Here is a 20834-nt window from a genome sequence, read left to right on the forward strand (position 1 = left end):
ATTAATTTTAAATTTGAAAGTTACAATGTATAATTCTCCCGAGATTGGTCAACTTTCTTTCAACATGATCAGAGCTATTGTGTATTTTGAAAGTAAAATTTTGAATTTTCTATTTCAACTTGTATTTATCTTAATTAACGTTTGACTTCTTCCGGGCGAATTTTCAGTCTATTCATGTCACGTTCTAATAAAACTCTTCAACCAATCTCTAATCGAAATCTTTCTTATCAAAATTATTTTCAAAGCTAACATTAAATATTTTAATGCGTATAAGATGATAAATTTTTTTTTATGTTTGCGCAAAGACGTGACATATGCGAAGTTATCTAAAACTCGTAATTATCTGTTGAGTGGTCAGAATTTAACAGTCAGGTCTTGAATTTGTGTTAACCCTCAGATTTTTATCGTCGTTGATGAGAGACCACCATCTCTTTCAGGCGAGCCAAACTGACTTAAAAACTTGGAAATCTCTATGAATAATTTCGAAAGAGGAACTTGTGCGAGGAGAATCAGGCTAAATCCTGCGTTTGTCGAGGAACGCTTAAACTGCTGAACGTACAGAAATTCCTATACGTGCATGCACCGATGCAGAGGAAGAGAGTCGTGCAGGGTGCATATACCTTTTACTTCCTACCTACAAACCCGTATTGTTCGCCTCTCGTTTTCAACACTGTAATTTCGACAACGACGATGACGATGACGATATTGCTTTCACCGTTCTCGCTTTGCCAAAGTGTTTTGATATCGGCATCCGTACTGTTCTTAGACTTCGGTCGTGCGTCGCTTTTCGCGATCCAATAATAAACGAACAAATCCATTTCTCCTCTTAATCCTTCGCAGCCACGTGCTGACCCTTTGCCAATGCCGTACTCGATCAATTGGCCATTAAAAAGCAGGGCCATCTTTCATTCTGTACGACTTCTTTCTTGAAAGCGTATACCCTTGGGATCAAAAGCTCCGAACCGGCAATGTGAACGATTCGATTTCTTCCGATAGACGATCTATTTTTCTATTTGTCTATAAATATCGGAGCACGTCTAGAATTACATTATAATACTTTAGATTATTCTCTAAGAGACCTTTTACGAAAACTAAAACTGTTAATAAATATCAGAACGTTTAGTCGTACTTACAAATCGCCGTAAAAAACAAAGAGTTACTTGTAACCTTTCTCTTCTAGTTTTTTAAAAATTAATATTTCTCTCGTTATCTTAATTTGCTATTAAAATTATTTCTCTCTTGTTTTTCTATTACGTCGGATCAACCCGTGCTAAATTTTCGCGAAATCCCTGCTGCGTTAAAGTCGGATAAAGCGACCTGCACGTAGAATCCTGGGTGTCAATGCCCTAAATTCTGTGGATAGATGCGACGACCGTAAAGAGGAAAAGGAACGTGAAGCTTTCGCGCAGCCTGCCTCCGGCACGTGTTAACGTACACAGCTGTTACTTACGGGCATTATGCGAGTTGCATTTATAATACAGCGAAGCTGCTAGGATCGCGCGAGTGATCGTGAGACGCGATTTACCAGCGTAATTAAGAACGGCTACGCGAAGCGTGAAAATAAATGTTGATTTTGACTTGGTTGCGCCGCCGTGCCGATTCGTCGCCGTGTTAAGGCGACTATTTCAACAAACTCCCGTTTCGCTCGCTCTCAATACCACCGGATTATCGGCGATGTATTTTAGAAACAACCCAATCGCAAACCTATTAAAACTTAATTGCGTCGGGATATAACGGCGCGGCATTAACGAATCTCGAATATAAGTATTAACGCGGCTACCTCGCGTCGTCGATTTTCCACAACGATCCAACCTAACCATCGGGCCGAAAAGTTTATCGTATTTGCGATTCGAGAGAAATGCAAATTGTATATGCGAGCCGGTTGCATTTTTGCCGTCCTTCTTATTTGCATTTACAGTACATCGCCGCGCTTAAACACGAAGCATACGTGCATACGTAGGCCAGGCTTTCCGTCCGCGCTCTAATTTTCCAGCGAGTCATTGAATCGCTCGTGATTAACCCGTCGGCTAGCTTTTGCTTTAAACGTACAAGCCCATATTATTGGTTGCTGTTCACCGTACTTGGAGAACCTTTTCCCTGTACCACACACATTTTACGGATCCGTCGATTTAAATATCAAGTGACGAGGTACTGTCCAGCGTCGAGTGTAAGCGCAGCGAGATTACCGCGTATCATTTACGCTAGACCTCGATTTGACGACAACTGAATTTCGAGATCTCAATAACGGCGATTATAGCATTTGTTTGCGGCGACGGTGGCTAGCGTACGTGAGCCGCAACCAAACGCTATAATATAATCGCCGGTCCGGGCATAACCGCAAAAGTATTATATGTCAAAAATATTTTTTTTGTACGATTATCGTTCTATGAATAAACGTTACGAGACTGTTCCATACAAAATAAAAAATACGTTTTAAATATTAGTCCTAACGAATTATTACTATTGCATTATAGGTAATATATTGTTTCAATTTAATTTAAATATGTTATTTAATCTGTAACAACGACGCGACTGATTACAAATTGCAAAATAAATTTAAATACAATTGAAAAGACATGACAAAAACGGTATGTGGAACATTTATTTTAATATATAATATTAAATATTATCTTATCGTCGTTATTTAATTGTATAATTATATTTCTTCGATTTATTATTCGTAATGTTATTTTAATTCAAGTAAAATGTCTCGGACCTGACAAATAACGTTTCGTTAATTATATATTTTATCATTTGGATCATTTAGTCTATTTTCTAACGGAGAAACGTATTTATTTAGCAAAATTGTAAGGCATAATCTGACTTTTCTAGGTCTCGCACAGTTCTTAAATAGACAGGTATGAAGGAACCGTATTTTCGCTTTTTATTAGCTCGGCCCGGCCTGTCACGTGGAACTGACGTTCCGGCAACACGTGTCCTAACTTAAAGGCGGTCGAAAACTTCTCTTATAGAAGTAGAGTCGCCTCTATTGGAAGCTCTATCAATCGCGAACGCACATTACGGTAGAGGAAGTTTCGCAATTTCGTGATTCCTCCGCCAAATCACAATATTCTAAAGTCAACAAGTTGCTCGTACGTGCGTCGAAAAAAATATTATTCATCGCGATATTGCACAACAAGGGGCGCCTTCTTATTATTTTTGAACGCACGGCAAATGTTGTGGCTTTCATTACTCCGCGATTATAAACAAGTTGCGCGACATTATTTGAACAAACTATTTTAATTGCCGCTAGTATTATCGCATTATTCTCCCGTAACACGGCGGACCGATAGCGCGAAGCGAGTAGCTCGAATAACGAGCGGATCGATATATCTTGCGACAATGAATGAAATATCGGGAGTCTTTACAATGTGCTGGACTATTTTTAGAACATTACTGGGTGGAGCGCGATCAGATGCATGGTCTGTTGCATGCGAATGCGCTTCCTATACGTTGAATATTCATGCAACAATCTGTAATTTGTGTCGAGGCAAAGGTCCGCACATACATTTGCAACCATCAACATAATTTTTCATCCGGCAATCCTCGAATGAAGCGATTTTTCCGAATCACGAAACTAATGAATTTTAATCATATCAAGTGACCCGCGTTCGTGCTGCTCGCTGCGCGATACATCTGATTGCAATCTTGCGTGTATGACAGGAAAAATCTTTTATTAGAAGCTACGGCATTGCAATGCTTTGCAGCTCTTGATTAAACTGTCCGAATGCGATATAGAATGTTGGGAAATAAAAAAAATAAAAACTAACGCGAGCGTATGCCGCGTACAATTTCATTTTTAGAATTTTGATAACTTCGGTAACGTCAAATTACTTCGATTCGAATTGGACTTTTGTATTTGAATAGAATAGCATCGGCTTCGGCGCGCGTTATGATGTGAACGTGTCGCATTAAATAATAATTATATTTGCGAACGCGACCTCTTTTAAGCCAAAAGTGTCGTCCTGTCGTTTAAAAATGGTTTAAGAAGAATTAACCCTCGGTTCACTTCGAAATGTAAACCTCTGTTTCAGCGTAATCTTAATTTCAGATTTAATTTGGAACTTCAAGATATTTAGGCAATATTGAAATTCGTATGTACTCAAATTCTCGCTAAACTCCCTGCAGCTTGATGCAAATTCTGCGGAACATCCGATGTCGCGCGCACGTAAGCGATTTCCTCTCAACAGCGAGCGCCGTAAAAGCAAACGTCGTAAAAGTTGTAGCGGGAAAATTATCGGAGAAAATGGTATACATGTCGGATTGATAAAAGAACATTCTTAATACCCACGGGTGCCAGAAACGCGCGCCGACACGAGAAATCTCTCAGGAGCGCCGGCAATATCCTCTGTTTTTCACGTGGTGTTTCTTGCGCTGGTACGCCCGAATCTCCCGGCCGTTCTCGAATCTCGTCCCGGGTAAATTAGTAGAACCGTGTGCTATTCTACGTGCTGTCGTCGCAATCGAAACGACGAAAAAACGTGCAGCCTGGCGTTTCGTCGCCGTCTAGCGACGTCGTCGGCGATGAGAAAACGATAATTACTGGCGAAAATACGATAATACGGTTATTGTAACAAACCGGGACGTTAATTCCCTAAAAGCTCGCCGCGCGCGGCGTTTGCTCGAACGGCAACTTGCTCGGGGGAGGTAAAGAGAAAAAAAAAAATGAAAGAGAGGAGACGCACCGAAGGTGGTTGGTCGGTCGACGGACGGTCGGTTCAACAGAACGGAAAGCGGGGGTGCGAAACGGTAAGAGCCACCAGCCACACCGGGTTCCCTCGTTGAATTTCCTACTCTCTTACCCATGTCTGCTCACCCTCTGGTCCTATCAATACTCGGTCGACCGATAGTGGCGTAGCCGGTGAGGGTGCAAACCGGCATTCTAAAGCCGCCGCCGGCATGGACCAATGCCCACCCGCGTTTAAACAGGGCGAATTTCGAACGCAGCGGGGTATCGATAATACACTGTTATCCGCGTATCAAATCGGCGCGGTCGAATTCAATGGCATTACTCTCTCGACGTCTCATTCAGTTCATCGAGGAGCGCACTTGAAAATGCGCCGCTTGCGCCCGCAATCGACGTGCCTCAATAAAAGACTTGCCCCGACGTCAAGATCGCGACTCCGCTAATGAATTATTCCGTCCCGATTATCTGGGACCGCCCGCTCCCCGTGCAATTTACCAACACGTAAGAGGATTTCGAAATAAGCCGTTATTTAATTTGCGACAAACTGGAAGAGCGATTTTGCCATATAAAAATAACAAGCCCTTGATGACGAACATTTTCCACCGCTACTTTTTGTTTCATCTTTTTCCCCGCTCGCCGCTTTTCCGATATAAATCTATTCACATATGAATAGTACAGTAACAACATATTGATTCACAAGCTAGGGCTTGTGACACAATTACGACGTAAACGAGTGCACGTTTAATTGGTGAGAATAAAGGAAAATTATATGAACCCCAGCCAGTGCACACGTTCGATTTCGTCTGTGACGAAATTCTATCGAATAAAATAAAATAAAAATTTATAGAAAAGTTCTCAATGAAAGGTTGCGAACCTCTGCACACGCGACTATACCGTTCTCTCTATCTACCTTCTATTTCTACATGCGCTTAAAGGGCAAATCGCCTACGAGAGCCCACAGGATGAAAGAATAGTAAAAGGGTACTAAAACGCAGAATTCTAAGAACCGAGTAGTTCAAAGAGGGCTAGTGGTCGGAGGAGAAAGCAAAATAGCCTCTGTTGGTTTTTGGGACAATGAATTGCGAGAATTGTTTTTCGGAACCTTAAATATCCGTGGTTTTAGTATAAACCACACATGCTCTTTTCAAACTTTTCAAACACACTTTCAGTTTAGTGAATTGAAATCCCGGTTTAATTTATTATATTTAAATTTATTTATTAATTCCTCGTTTAATTTAACTGCTGTGTCTTTTGTATCTACGTTGTTATCAATCCGCTGATAGAAACTGCTTCTCTTATAAAAAAAAAAAAAATAAAAGAATTTAAGAAGTTGCGAAGAAGAAAGTTAAAGTTAATTGCTTCGTTATACGCGTTACTCATCTATTGCCTTTGTTGGTTGTAAAAAAAAAAAAGTTGTCTGTCCTTCACGTTTCGCGCATAAAACCTTCGTCTGACGTGCGTTAAAGGAAATCCTTTAGTATCGGCCAGAAGCAGATAAGAACGTCGGAATTTACGGCGCGTAAACGACGCCACGGAGAACAGCCGGTGTCGTCGTAATTATTCGAGCGTTGCAATTCAGACCAACATAAATATATAATACCGACTCGAGATTAACGATAGGCGAGTAATTGCACGCGCGCAAAAGACCGAAGCGTTTTCAATTCTTGAAACGAGACGATGCTGAATTTCGAAATATTGCAAGCAGCGCAGTGATAAATCCTCAACGAGAAAGACCTTTTTTTTTTTACTTTATTTATAAAATCCGAAAATAATTGCAATTAATTAATAAATTCTGTAATTGGTTTTTCAATCAATTGCGCGGTATTTAATATCTGATATTACTCACATGTCAGATCATATTAACCGTTCTGATATTTATTATTTTATTGGTTTTAATTATCGTGTAAATAATTTTTGTACAAAAAAAACCTTATATTAAAAGAGAAATTTAAGAAACATGGTATTAATATGTTTTTTTAATAATTCAACAAGTTAAAAGAGAGAGAGAAAGAGAAGAGCAGCGTTAATGTGACAAAATTCTAGTCAAAGGTTAACTGGTAAATATTCACGATCGCTCTTATAAGCTGCTCTCGCGTAAGTACCGGGAACTTCTCTCGCAAATGCGCTCATTATTTAAAGCACGATAATGCGTATCGCGAAAATGTCATCGGCGAGAAGCGCCGATTCGAAAATCGAATCGCACGGCCGTTGTCGTCGTCGTCGTCACGTCGTCGTGGCTGGTCGTCGAAGATCAGTGATTTCTCGCGCGCGCGAGGGTGGCAAATCGAATCTCCGAGGACGTTCGCGCGATCAGAAGAAGATGGAAAAGCGAGGAAAAGTCGAAGGGCCGGGCTCGCCCGAGGGTATCGAGAGGTGAAGAGGTATAGAGAAAGCCAGCCGGTAAGAGAGGGAAAGAGGGTTGGAGGGCTGGATGAGGGTTTGGGCGACGTGCGAGCGTACAAGGGGGACCAAAGGGGGCAAGGGTAAGGTGGAGTGTCGGAAGGGTGACGAACGGGGAGGGTTGAATCGGCGCTTGCGTGGTACCCGGTCCTATCTACTTGTCAGCCAAGCAAAGCTGCCACCACCCTGGCGCTTTACCTCTCTCTCTCTCGCGACTCCGCGCTACTCGATAACAAACTCTACAGTACCAGTACTGGCACGGTACTCCGGACCACCGGATCGCCCACTGTCCGTCGCCGACCACCGGTGGGATATCGGTAACGCAAACAAACGAACGGACGAAAGATTCGCGACGACCTGCACGATCTCGACTACGCGCGCAATAATTTGGAACTTACACGCTCGATCACGTAATTCTTTCCCCACCTCTCCTCCCCGTTACTTTCACGAGAGAACGAGTGCATCGATAGATCTTCCGACTCTCACGTTTCTTTATCTCCCTCCCTCCTTTCACCCTCCCGAAAAGATTCTCGTGAGATAAGTCTACGATCGGAGCGTGCGTCAAGACGCGCGTGTTAATTGATCGCGATCGCGAAAATTAACCGAGGCAACAACAAAGTTTCATTTTTTTTTTCCTACCTTTCAATTATTATTTTTTTTGTCGTTCCAATTTAAAACTTGTCTTCGCAATCCACTAAATCTATATATGTTTTCAAAAGTTTCTGCGATTAATAGAAAAAATATTTTATTTTGATATGTTTGTATATTCAGTTTCGTAAATATTAAATAGAATTGCATCGGGCTTTCGTTATTCGAGCAGATAAATGAAACTTTCAAGCATGAATGTAAGTTCAGTGGATGCAGCCGTTATTTGACGGAGCGAGGGCTAAATTTCCTACGGGCTGGTTTCACCAACGTCGATTAACGCAAACCGTGATTGACTGAGGGTCGGTTCTAGTAACGTCGCTTAGGGCTCTGATATCGGTTAAGTCAATTTTCTCTCTCCCTGTTCATATCATAGGTAGAACTATAATCTACAAAGAGATAGCCAATCGTTGAACCAAGTTTACTCGACCTACATGATTGATGCAATTCGGCCCAACTCCATCTATGTTACAAAACGAGATGAATGACGTGATGATTAGAACTCGAAAAATATTTCCGTTGACAACATGCCAAATATTATATTCTATATCGCAACAGACGCGATCCGCATACGAATAAACGAAGGATCGATTAAACCACGGTCAGCGTTAGTCAACGAGCTTAAGAAACCTATCTTTTTTTATTTTATTTAATTTTTTTTTTATTTTTTTTTTTAGTCTGACTTTTGTCCGTTTTAAAAAAGACGGTCGACAGCGCAGAGATCCGTCCACTTTCCCGTTCTCTTTGTGCGCTGCTGGTTATGGTGTATAACTTGTTGCTCGCGGGCAAACGAACGTGCAGTGACCACGGATTGCAATTTTACATCTTCGAGCCGGTCGCCGATGGCAGATTGCCATGCCGGAGGGCCTTTTTTCTAGTTGCGTTATCCCGTCTCGGCGATAATACTGAAGAACCGTCACGCGCGTCTGTTACTCGAAGGTGAAGAGGATGGGAGAGGAAACGAGGCAAAGAGAAGAAAAAGAAAGAATAGAGCAGAAATATCGTAAAAGAATACGGGATCCTGATCCCATCCTACCGTCGACCGACCATCCCTCGTTATTTGCGGCTTAGAGCGGCTGTGAAACAAACATAGTCGTCGCGACCATCCTCCGATATTTGCCACCGCGATTATCCCGCTTCCATTCGCAAGCTCGTGGATATTCGCCCCGACGACCTGCAAGCCGAGAACTCGATCGCCAGCCGATTACCCATCGACGTAACACGGGTATCAGACAAATTGAAAAGTTCAGAGCCTTTCGAATCTCAAAATCTCGATCTTCTCCCTCACAAGAATTCAAATCGACTATGGGATATTATCCATTGATCGAGATTATACCGCGGAAATAAAGTCCTTCTCGGATTAGAATAATTTCCAACTTAGACGATCTCGATGTCGATCGTCCTCCGAGAGTCTCGATCGTGATCGAATAAGGGTGCTTTCGCGAAAAAAAAATTAACTAGAACAAGAGCAAAAAAGAAAGAGAGAGAAAGAGAAGTAACGCTGTTTTCGTAGATATTAATTAAGATTAATCTATTTTCCAAAAGCAAAATTTAAATACCTGTTTGCTTCGACTAATGTTTTAAAAAAATCAATCTATAACAAAATAACGTTTCAATAACGATTATTATTTCACGATAGTCTCAATTCCGTTCGCATGTTTTAAAGCTTACGTTCGCTTTGTGCTTTTTTTCACGCACAAGAAAAATTCGATTTTGCAGGATGATGCGGATGACAAATAGAACTTTCCTCAGTTGTTCTCTACCGACCCTGAAGGAGCTTAGTCCGTCCTCACAAAGGGATTTATTTATCAAAAAAAAAAGGCCAAGTGGTAAAACGCGTGCAACTCGCTGTCGAGACTGACACTCGATTTCAGAAGCGAGCCGCGGACGCGATAAATTGACCGAGTAAACAAGACGAAAGCTCCTTGTGGCTTTTCTGTCCCTCGGGTCCAAGAGAAAGTAGGGAGAATTAACTAATTACTCCGCTAAATATAGGTGGATTTGTGCTTTCCAATATATTGTCGATAAAAAGCGAGTTTTTCGCGAGATGCAAATGCACGTCAAGGAGATTAAGTAGTTACGAATCGTATTGGTCTGACCGTGACCGCCTTTTGCCGCTGCTTAAAATTCTGCCGTCGATCGGTCACGAGTTCCTTAATGAAGTTTAATAACGTAGGAGAATTAAGTAGCTACGGTTAAGTAATTATCGATAATAATGAGATTTAATTGATCTTTCTTCCTATCACATCTCATTTTAGGTATTAAGTATTTATTAAAATTTAAGTGCATATCAAGATAAAAGCTGCCTTTAAACTTTCCGAAAAATATCTTTTGCATAAATTTAAATTATTTGAGATTACGTTATTCTACATTTTCATTCTTTTTATTTCAATGCCGTTTTCAGGAAATAAGAATTGAACTAAATCAGACCTTTTTTTAAATTTTTCTTTTTTTTTTTTTTTTATCAAGTCCCGATTGTCTTGCAGATCGAGGAAAAGTCGTATTCCCGCTACTTCTTTCATGGTTCCCTCGATAATAAACGAATCCCTTTTTAATAGCAGCTGTGCCATAAAATTAAGAAAAATAAGTATTCAGCCATCGCCTCGAGTACACCTCACTTCTAACTTTACAGCGCCGAGAACTTTTGTTAGCCGCTTCTTGCGTCTTGGCAAACTGTACGAGAGTTAAACAGTTACGAATTGCTTACACTCGGCAGTACTACCCGTATTTCTCCCACGTCCCAAATCCCGTCGCCGATTTGTAACGTCCTTTATTGCGAATGGATTTCGGAGAACAATAAAATTTCAAACTGTTACGCTTTCCACCGGGAAGAACTAATTTTTCTATCATTTAGAGTTTTGTTATGAATCGCTTTTAAAGCCGCACGCTCCAGGAAACTACAAAAAAATTGAGCAGTTAAAGGGTAAAGTTGTAATCGCTAACACTCTTTTCGGCATCTTATAAATTTTCTATTAAATATAAAAAATAAAAAGTTTTAATTTAGTTTTATTTTTATTTATAACATTTATTTTATATGTGCCGTAGCATTTTTTTTAAAAGTATAGAAATATTTTATAATTTTGTTTAAAAATGTCATTTTCCATTCGGAGCAGTTTCTTAATTTTCTGCTTAATTGTAGGTATAAGCTCTTTCGAGTAAATTTAAATTTGCATTCTTCTTGCTAAGAACACGCCACTGATTTGCGGGGCTTTTTCAGCCACAACGAACATTCCAAAATGCTATGAGAACGTAGAAATTACAGACCTCTTTGAGTGAATCTAATGTGTATATATCTTTCAACATCCTTAGTGAGAATTCTTTTAGCAAGTTTCTACTTAAACTATTAAAAAATTTTTACACTTGGTTTCTTAAAAAATACTGAAACGTATTTTACAAAATTAAAAATATATAAAATTATTCACTATAATCTATTAAAACTTTTATCATTTTCAATATATCTTTTATAATCGAGAAAAAAAAAAATCATATAAGCAGTTATGAAATTCACAAAAGATTTAATTTATATTTTATTAATTTGTATTTGCTTTTTCTTTATCAACTATATTTTAATTTAAAAAAAATTAATTATTATATTAATATACGTGCAAATACAATCTTTTTTTTTTATTCTCGCCGTTTATACGTATACAAAAATTTCGAGAGCTTGAAAAGAAATGGTATTCAAGTATAAAAATTCTTTCAAATCCTTTATCCATCCTCTTAATTAATTTTTCAATGCCCAGCAATCTCTCAGGCAATTCTCTAAGGGAACATTTTCTCGTTTTCGACCCCTTGTAACTACATTGCTTACCAGGCAGCTTTCTCGAGGCCTTGTTGCGCAGTAGCGTCGAAAGTTGGTTTCCCTTCGAGAAGACGATCACCCGGCGGGTTCTGTTACACGCTTTGTTTGTTCCCTCCCTAAAAACGTTCGTTCAGCCCGGTGACCGTTTAATTTCTCTTCGCCGCTCCGCGATGTCGGCAATTTCCGAAAGAGTCGTTAACACGGTCGTCAATCCCCCTTTGTGCTCGTCGCCAATGGAAAGGGGTTACGATCTTCTTATCGCGGGCAACTGACGCGATACCTTTTCGGATCAATCAAGGCAGACAGACGACGACAGTATAAAGACGCGTGCGAGATTCGATCAGAAGTAACAGAGTTAGTGGTTTTCAAATCGTTATCGTAACATTTTATCTATCCGTCTTTTTCTCTTTTCTCTTTCTCCTTGGTTATCTCTCTTTCTCTCGCTTCGATGTCGAAAGAACGATAGGAGGAAAGGGAGTAGTAGAGCAACTAATTGGAAAGCCGACGCGGGGATTAAAGATTTCCCGGATCCACCCTTTTCTCTCGTAGCGGCAACGGCGGTGGCGCTTAACTGAAATTACGTCAACTGGCGAGTGCGGTTGCACATTATCGACCGACATAATTGGGTATTCGTTAGAAATAAATGGCCGTTAATGAAATTTTCGGCAGGTATATATCCCTCTCTATCTCTCTCTCTCTCTCTCTTTTTCCACCGTCTTCACTTTCTCTCTCGCACTCTCTCGCCAATAATGTATACCGATCCAAGTTGACTAAAACGATAAAAATATTATAAACCCAATAGCGCACGTGGTCCTTCCTCTTCCGATGTAATGACCAGATGATTTAATTATTTACTACACCGACGAGAGTCACCAAGATGCTAACACGCTAACGGAGGGAAAACTCGCTGCAAATCATCGTCGAGAAAATCGAGCACGACATCGTCGGTGCGGTATATTCGCCATCTCGTCGTTATAACCCAGCATCGTTAACACTGAAGACAGTCTTGTGATAAATTTCCGGCACATAGCGAAATAAATTGCATCGTGGATCATCAGGTAGGTGCCTTTCCCTTTTGAACTTCATTTTGTAAAATTATGAGTCTCGCAACGGGGTGAAAAGGAGATCAAATACGCATTACGTAGCGAATCTCAAGAGATGTGTATCCGATAAAATTAAAGTCGTGTAGAAGTGCAAATAAGAATTTTCTCACGCATCCCCGGTGACAAGTAAAAGTAAATGTAGAACAAAAGTTCAAAAGTTATTTTAACATTTTCTGAAAATAATAAAAGTCGCGTATCTACGATTTAAACAGTTCCATCTTATATCTTTTCGACGACCAAAATAATTGATTATTTTGACATAGATACAAATGTGCTAGTCATGTCTAATATTAAATCTTATCATTTCGCAAAATATAGTATTGCGTTAATATTTTCTATCAAATTTTTACGATTTTATGACGATAAACTCGATTGTTGCTATAATATGCCAGCAAACCGGCGATATTTTCGGAGCAACCTCACGCTATAATGGCGGTCGTGTAATTATCTACGATGCGTACTGCATTTAATGTTGTTTGGATGTCAATGCCGCGGACAGAGGGGCAACGGGATTGGTAATTGTTGTTTACAACGCACCGCCGCGCGTCATTGTGCTATGATGACGGCGTCCCAATGTATAGTGAACGCTGCACTGATGGGAATTGACGGATTTTATTAGCGATGCGGAAGGGAAATTGATCAAATTGTCAATTGTCACGTGTGGCTTATCCGGTCTGTGCAGCTCAGTCAAAAAAAAAAATACAAAAACTATTAGTTCGGCATTTCCGCCAAAAATTCGTCACAGCCGAATAACGTCACGTGGCACATTGCCTAAAGTACGAACGTTTATTAAATAATTTGATACAAATGACGCAATCATTACGCGACGGTTTGCCTCGATTCACGTAAAAATTTTTTCATTTCTTGCATCGGCTTTATTAATTTTATTTCTTTTTTTTTTTATATTAAATACATGTCGCGGTCTTGATATTTCAATGCAGAATTAATTGCAGTGCGAAATGGATTTTACCATTGCGGGAGCCGATCGGCTTAAATCCGGTTTACGCAAATAACCCGATTCAATACACTTTGGGAGACAATGAAATGCCATGCACAACTGCTATATATTTTTCGAATTATTTCGATGACCTGCCGCGAACGTTTTCCCGTGTTGTCCCACCGATAGCGGATAGAAAATTATACGATCATCCCGGCGCTTAAATCGCGCTGCGTGAAAGTTCGATTAGAGCAACCGCGGCTACACGATCTCTCAATTCCCGTGAAATTCAATATTCCAACGTCGTAGAAGTGGCCCAGTATCTTCTAATGTCAATATGTATTATCTCGCGGCTGCTCGCCTATGTATAAGGTCGCACGTATCTTTTGCACGCGGTGGTTTTCGCACGAAGCCGGATACGACAGTCAATATCGCCTAGGTAGATTAACGATCGATTTGCTCACACTAGATTGATATTATATTTGACTTACCACCGATATCGCCGCCACGCTCGCCCCTACTGCACCGCCGCGACTAGGAATTCTGCGTGCAGTTAATAAGTAATAGCAAAGTCAAAGAGATAAGCCAATAACCGGTGCGCGATCTCGTTTAATCTAAAAGTTTGCGCTACGCCCACATTTCAACGCTGTTCTTTATTAACTTCGCGTGCCCAGAAAAAAAATTACAGCCATATGTATACTTGAATATATTAAGCGAATTACAAGATTTGCACACGTTATGAAAAATAATGTTTCTTTTTTTTTTCTTTCTTTTTTTTTTTGCAGCGTAACACATAAAATATGTAAATGCGCCCGTTACAACGTACGTCTGATATAAATTCTTTCATTTTACACACTTATATATGTATATGTCGTTATAAAAGATAATGGGAAGCATGTTCGAGTTTTACATAGGAATAACGTTATTACGGCCTGTAATAAATAGTAGACGCGGACGATGTCGGCGTCGAAAACATTTTTGACACGCGCTGCGAAAAGCGTGTATAGCAAATTTTTGGGGACGCGGAAAATAAACTGCTCGAACCTTTTTCGCGCTTTGAAATCTAGTTTTTCCGCGTGCAGCGCGGTACAAATGTATCTCGGTTGAAGTATCTTCCGTGACGTAGAGGTGCAAAGCTTATCCGTACCGGGCAGCTTTTGGTATTAATCTGACTGGGCATAAATCTCTCGCTAATCCACGTAACACTGTAACCTCGGCTAACGCTACATTGACGTCGCCGTTGTTGCCGCAGCGAGAAATACGAAACTTGTTGAATACACGTATTCGAGGGCCTCGCTGTTACGGAGAGGTAGTTCGAGGTACCCGCGATTACCCATCCGCTTTTACAGCCGGTTGATCGAGTCTAAGTGCTCCTTTTAAAAGAGAGAAATCGAGCAATTCGCGGATCGCAAGCGGTACGGCTAATTTACATTTTAACCGAGCAGATTCCCGGGAGGGAAATAATTGCATCAATTCTTTTTAACAGCTCGAAGACTGCTTTGCAGATTATCTGTTTTATATTGAAGAAAAAAGTTCACTTCGTGTTCTATGAAAATGATCTTCGCGAAAAGAGAAGTTATTTAATCGTTCACAATCTATCGATTACTTTTTGATTTTTTGTTTTCAAGATAACAGGGGAGTGAATATCTCACCGGTGCCTTCGTTATTTGCATGTGACTATTTTTACCTAGCCTTTAGTTTTTTTTTTTTCTTTTTTATTCCTTAAATCGCTCTACGTAAGGTGCGGAATAATTCAGACGCGACGGCTTTTTGCATTTGCAGGGGCAGTCGGTTTTCACGAGGGAACGAGGTCGGACGGAAGCGCCGGAATTTTTCCGGAAATTTTACCACGACGATCTCCGTCGCACGTGACGATTGAATTTGCACTCACGGTCGTCGGTAGCAGTCGCGCAGCGTTTGCAGACTAAACCAAGCAATCTAAAATTACAGGAGCACCTGGACGACGACGTTACATACGGGACAGATAGAAAAGAATATTTTATCTTCAGCCGCGCGCGTCGTCATTAATTTTCTTTCAACAAGGGTCGGCGAAGGGCCACTTTAACTCCCGTTGAAAATACAAAGCCGGACGTATTGTGTCATTATCACGTGCCCCAGCGACGTCACCGCAACGTCGTGACGTAATCTTTATCTTAATAAGTTAACACTCGCCGCTTGATTGATGTTTATTTCGGGGACGGCACGTCGCAGCTTTCGCGTTAATTATCGGGGCTTCGCCCTACATTTCGCCCCGCGGAAATAATCCGCGGCAGCTCGTTTCCGGTTTCGGGCGGAGAAGGGTAAAGGGACGGTCGGGTGACCAGAAGCGCATCTCGTAACTTAATTAGCGAGAGGAGCTAAGGTCTTTTTCCATCCGCTTCGATCATTCGCCGGATACAGGGGATTGTACAAAGTGGGGCGTTCCGGCTGCAAATTGAATCTTTCGTATCTCGATTTTATTTTTATTTCTTGACAGAGTAATTGTAACTTTTTGCGTAGGTGTAAACTCTCGATGGTTAAAGATTTGTTGTAGCTTTTCTAATATTCTTATTTTTTTTTTTATGTTTTTTTTGTGTAATTTTCTCTTTTCTGTAATTTATAGGCAGCTAAAATAAAAGCTTTACAAAAAAATCCAGCTTTAAATTAATGTTATTTAATACAGCTAAATATTTTTTGTTCTTTTAATATTCCGGTACATTACATTTCACTCGCCCATACTCCTGCCTACCCTTCTATAAATAATACTCTCCTGTCCTACATTATTATGCTCTTCGACTTTCATCTCCGACCATAAATCTCTTAAGAGGAACTCCACGTGAGAGAGACGTTCATGAATTAATTATTTTTTTTTTTTTTCGCATTCAGTGACGCGAATTTATTTTGGGGCCGCGCGAATCGGGTAATATCCTTTTTTTCAGCTCACAAATCCGGTGTTTCTAAACGGAAAAGGCACTTCACCTGTCTCGTTTCGCCTACTTGTACATTCTAACCTGAGATCCTCGAAACTCTCGGGTCACACTCGAACGGTCTGTGTGACAACACCGATCCGATCCAATTGAATATAACCGAATGGAGAACGCGTTACAGGCGTAGCCTGACGGGAGAGATGTTTTCTCAGACGCTAGAGAGACGCCGTTTCGTGCTGCGTCCTCTATTTCGTGTAAAGCGATGTAAAGTATATACCACGGTTGCAAGTAGTGTGAGATTTTTAATCTTGGGAAGAGCTCCGTCTTTCCGTGCGGCACACCGGCGAAGAATACTGCGAAACTTTAACAACCGTAGCTTCGAAGATGGGCCGTCGACATTACTTACATTTCACCGTTATTAATCGCTACGTCGACGGTGCATTATAATACGTAGAGCAACTATTTAATTTCGTGAACGTTTGACCAATAATTTTTAACCGATAATTAGAGACATCCGTTTCTCACGTCAGCGAGATTCCTACGCAAAGCTCACGTCACCTCGTGTTCCAATAAACGAGATTATATTACGTTGTCTTTCATTAGCATTGAAATAAATGAACGCGACACGAAGGTACTGCATTTCATATTTATGCGGCAATATATATCTTGACGTAAATTAATTTTTTAAATACGAATTATACGTGCTGGGGCAGCGGATGAAGAATGTATTAATAAATTCGCGATATCTTTGCGAAGGTTTAAAAAGATTTTCCACGTTTTCAAAAGTTTTTCAGCTTCAAAGGAGAAAACGTAACGCAATATTATTTTCACGAAAGGTAGCGAAGAAGATACTAAATTATTAATTTACATTTAAAAACGCATTACTCGAGTTCTTTGAGATACCAATAGGTTTTGCGCATTGTTAAATATTCAAACATCATGAAATAAGTATCAATTTTTATTTTTACATGAAACTAGTCGTGGCGTATTGTTACTTGAAATTAACTGGTTCCTTTTCAGCAGCGTTACATATTTAAAAGTTAATTTTAAAAATACCCGTCACCCAAGAGCTTTTATCAATTGATTACAATTCTTTTATCGTTGGCAGAACAAGGCTGATTTTATTCCAAGGAGGATGTATAAAACGTACTGTTGTATTATGCAAATATGCCACTTAATCCATTTGTTAGAATATTAACGTGCTTCCCCTCCGAATAGACGCGGTCGGGATTCTAAACGTGAGAATACCACCCACGGGTACGATATCCCTACTCGCTTGTATATTTAAGAGTGCCGTACATCATATGGCGCAAATTGCACAGCGATGAATTTTGCGGGTGCTTGACACTTTCACCAATAAAAATGGTAAAAAATACGGGCGGTAAAACGCACGGCGGCGATAACGACGACGACGACGAAGACGACGACAACGACGACGAAGACGACGACAACGACGACGACGACGACGACGACGACACGCGGATGCCACCCAGAAGATATACCGAAAATATGCCTTAACGTACTCTTCCGACGTCTAGCGAATTCGCAGTTAGATTTTTCCAGCGTGTCGCGCGAAAATCTTTCAAGCTCTGCGTAAAACTTTATCGCGCTCTCATTTTGCATCAATCACATTTTTACGCTTTCACGCTGACGCATTTTCCTACGGATGTGCATTGCTCAATTCGTATTCGCATCGAGTTTACCCGCGAGCACGCGATAACTATAGGTGAGACGTATCAAAATTAAATAAAATCCACGTCGGATAACTTTCTCGATAAACGTGCAGTTTTTAACGTAACACAATTCCGCAATTAAATACGAAGAAAAAGGAAGAAAAAATTATTGCACAGTAAATAACGCAGTATTAATTGTGCAGATATAATTAGGAATTGGCCAAACATAATACGATTTGTAACGCTTGTTTCACAGCTTGCAGAAACTAAGGTGAAATAATCTCTGACCGTGGAATTAAAAAAAAAAAAAGCCGCATGCGAAAGGGTATGTTGCAACAGTCACTTAAAATTTTAATTAGCGCACGAAAAAATTTAAATTAGCACAATGCGCGATGCCAATTACGAGCAATAATTTTCCACCTACGATCGCGCTGGTTTCGTCGCAGTTGAACGAGTATCTCGTTATGAATGCGGCTTGTAAAAATCGCGAAAAAAAACCCGTCGCCGAGATTGCGCGCCAGGATCGTTAATTGATAAAACTAATCACGCCATTCGCGCGCGATCGCGGTGCAACAACTCGTCGGTTCTTCTTCCCCCTAAAAGAGATTTAATGTGAGTTTTTTTTTTTTGTCAATTTTGAGTTAAGAGTGGATCATAAATGTGCACATGTAAAGCCGTTTTGATGTAAAATGGAACTCGACTAAATGGACTTCAGCGGTGTAATCGGGCCACGGTCGAAACGTTTGTTTTGCAAGATACCTTCGCCGTTGACGTCACTGACGCTGTTAGTAGTATATCGGCAACACTAATCTCATTCATACTCAAAACCGTTATTAAAAAGCCCTAAATTGAAGAAAAATCTAGTAACGTAATATTTGTAAAATTTTGGTAAAATATAATTTTAAAATAAATTTTACTTAGACTATCATTTATTTCGAGTATACTTCTGCGGTACCTAGTTCTAAATCTATTAACCCTTTCATGCGGTTAATTAATTTCGTGTTGGAGAGGTCTTTTAGAAAGTGTTAAGATACGAGTCTTCTCTCGAGTTTAAAAAATTACTCACAGCAATTCAAAAGTTCTTTTTATCCTGCTTTAAAAAAGTGCCTTAAATTACACGCGGTCTTAAGATGACACGTCAATTTTTACGTTCGCGCCTAGACACAGCCGATCGCCGTCTGTAACGAGAGTGAGATGGGGATTTAGCAGCCTCCGTCATTAAAGTTCGAAGTTCATTAGAGGTTCTCCGGCGCCGGTGGAATAACTTTCCCCTAAGTTGTTACACTGTTCGCTCCCTCTTGTGCATCCTCCCCCGTCTCTCCCGAAGGACTTAAAAGTCTTGTTCCCGGCTGCTCCTCTTCCAGGAGGACCTCTCTCTCCCCTCGACAATGTCTTCGGCCCGGGTCATGTCATTTTAATGACACGTTTCCGATTGCTTTCGTCGAGAAAAACGTCGGTGAGGAGCGCCGACCGACAAACGCGCCGCGGGATTAAAGAGGGAACTGAGTTTAGCGTCTGCCCCTTCCCTTTTTTTTTTTTCTTTTCTTTTTCGAAGACGATGTCGCGACAGAATGATATAATACAAAGTGTCAACCGGCGGTGCCTGTCTCCGTTTGAGAAGAATATATAAATTTACCTTTGAAAACTAATAAAGCTTAATCCAGATTTATTGAAGGCGCGGCTGAAAACGGCACCGCTATATATGCGGCTTAATTTTGGAATTTTGATGAATCTGTGTCGTTGTGACGGAGAAAAGTGTAACAATGCATTTGCGACATAACATAACATGCGTATGCACTCGTCAGTACGTCACGCGCGCAATACGTATGCCAACTATACATTATCCGTCACGACCGATGCATTCACGGAACACGCGCAATTGACAGATTTTAGAATTTCTGTAAACCGGATAATTCCACGCGTGACATATTTTTTTTTTTTTTTTTTTGCAGCGGCCGTAGTTTCAACGTCGATACATCGCATTTGTTAATTGGAACACTACGCAATTTTTCAACTAGATTGTATTATAAAATACAAAAAACATATCCTAAATTATGCATATAAAAATATTGTATAACGAAGCAGATCTCGATGCTGTTTATTAAACTGGCAAACAAAATAGATCGTACCCCCGTAAGTAAAAATAATGATTAAAATAATCTTGTTAGAACTATTTTTTTAATCAAATTTTATATTGGACATATATTTAAATAAAAAAAATGTTAAAGAATTTTAAAAGACTTCTGATGTACATAATATTCCAGAGATAGAAATCATTGTTGACGTTCTCCTTGTCACTACGTTATTATTATGACACACATTACCAGCGAACGTTTGAATTTCTGAAATGAAATCCGTACGAACGGACGGACGTTGACGCGCATTTTAATTAACGTCACTTCGGGACAAAATAATCTACTTTTTTTTTAATCTCTATTATCGTGCCGCGTACAGTTGCGACGGGCTGATCGAAAGCCCCGTGGATTTTTGGCATCATGGTTTCGACCGCGTTTACGCGACGCGTCCGAATGCGTTCATCGATCATACACGAGAGAGTTAAATGCACCGGTGTGTCGCTCGCGCAATTTGACAAGGCAGTGCTTTCGGAAAATCGATTTGCCGGTAACATGTGGGTCGATGTCATCTGCGACGTGATGCCGCATCAGCCGTCATAGACAATT

General features: G+C 40.4%; 1 protein-coding gene and 1 long non-coding RNA gene across 6 annotated transcripts in view; one reads left to right on the plus strand and one right to left on the minus strand.

Moving 5' to 3' along the window:
• Nucleotides 1–20834, minus strand: part of LOC139111799 (uncharacterized) — a 70258-nt gene that overhangs the window by 12889 nt on the left and 36535 nt on the right. The window lies entirely within an intron of this gene.
• The window catches only part of 5-ht1 (serotonin receptor), a 100763-nt gene continuing 87004 nt past the window's right edge, over nt 7076–20834 (plus strand). For 2 of the 5 annotated variants that reach the window (XM_070672301.1, XM_070672305.1), the window contains exons 1-2: nt 7076–8957; nt 12337–12592. The gene's annotated coding sequence lies outside the window, so the exon portion shown is untranslated. The remainder of the gene's footprint in view (nt 8958–12336; nt 12593–20834) is intronic. The other 3 variants (XM_070672302.1, XM_070672303.1, XM_070672304.1) reach the window with 3 other exon arrangements.

The sequence above is a fragment of the Cardiocondyla obscurior genome, linkage group LG25, assembly GCF_019399895.1.
Source record: "Cardiocondyla obscurior isolate alpha-2009 linkage group LG25, Cobs3.1, whole genome shotgun sequence".
Taxonomy (NCBI): Eukaryota; Metazoa; Arthropoda; class Insecta; order Hymenoptera; family Formicidae; genus Cardiocondyla; species Cardiocondyla obscurior.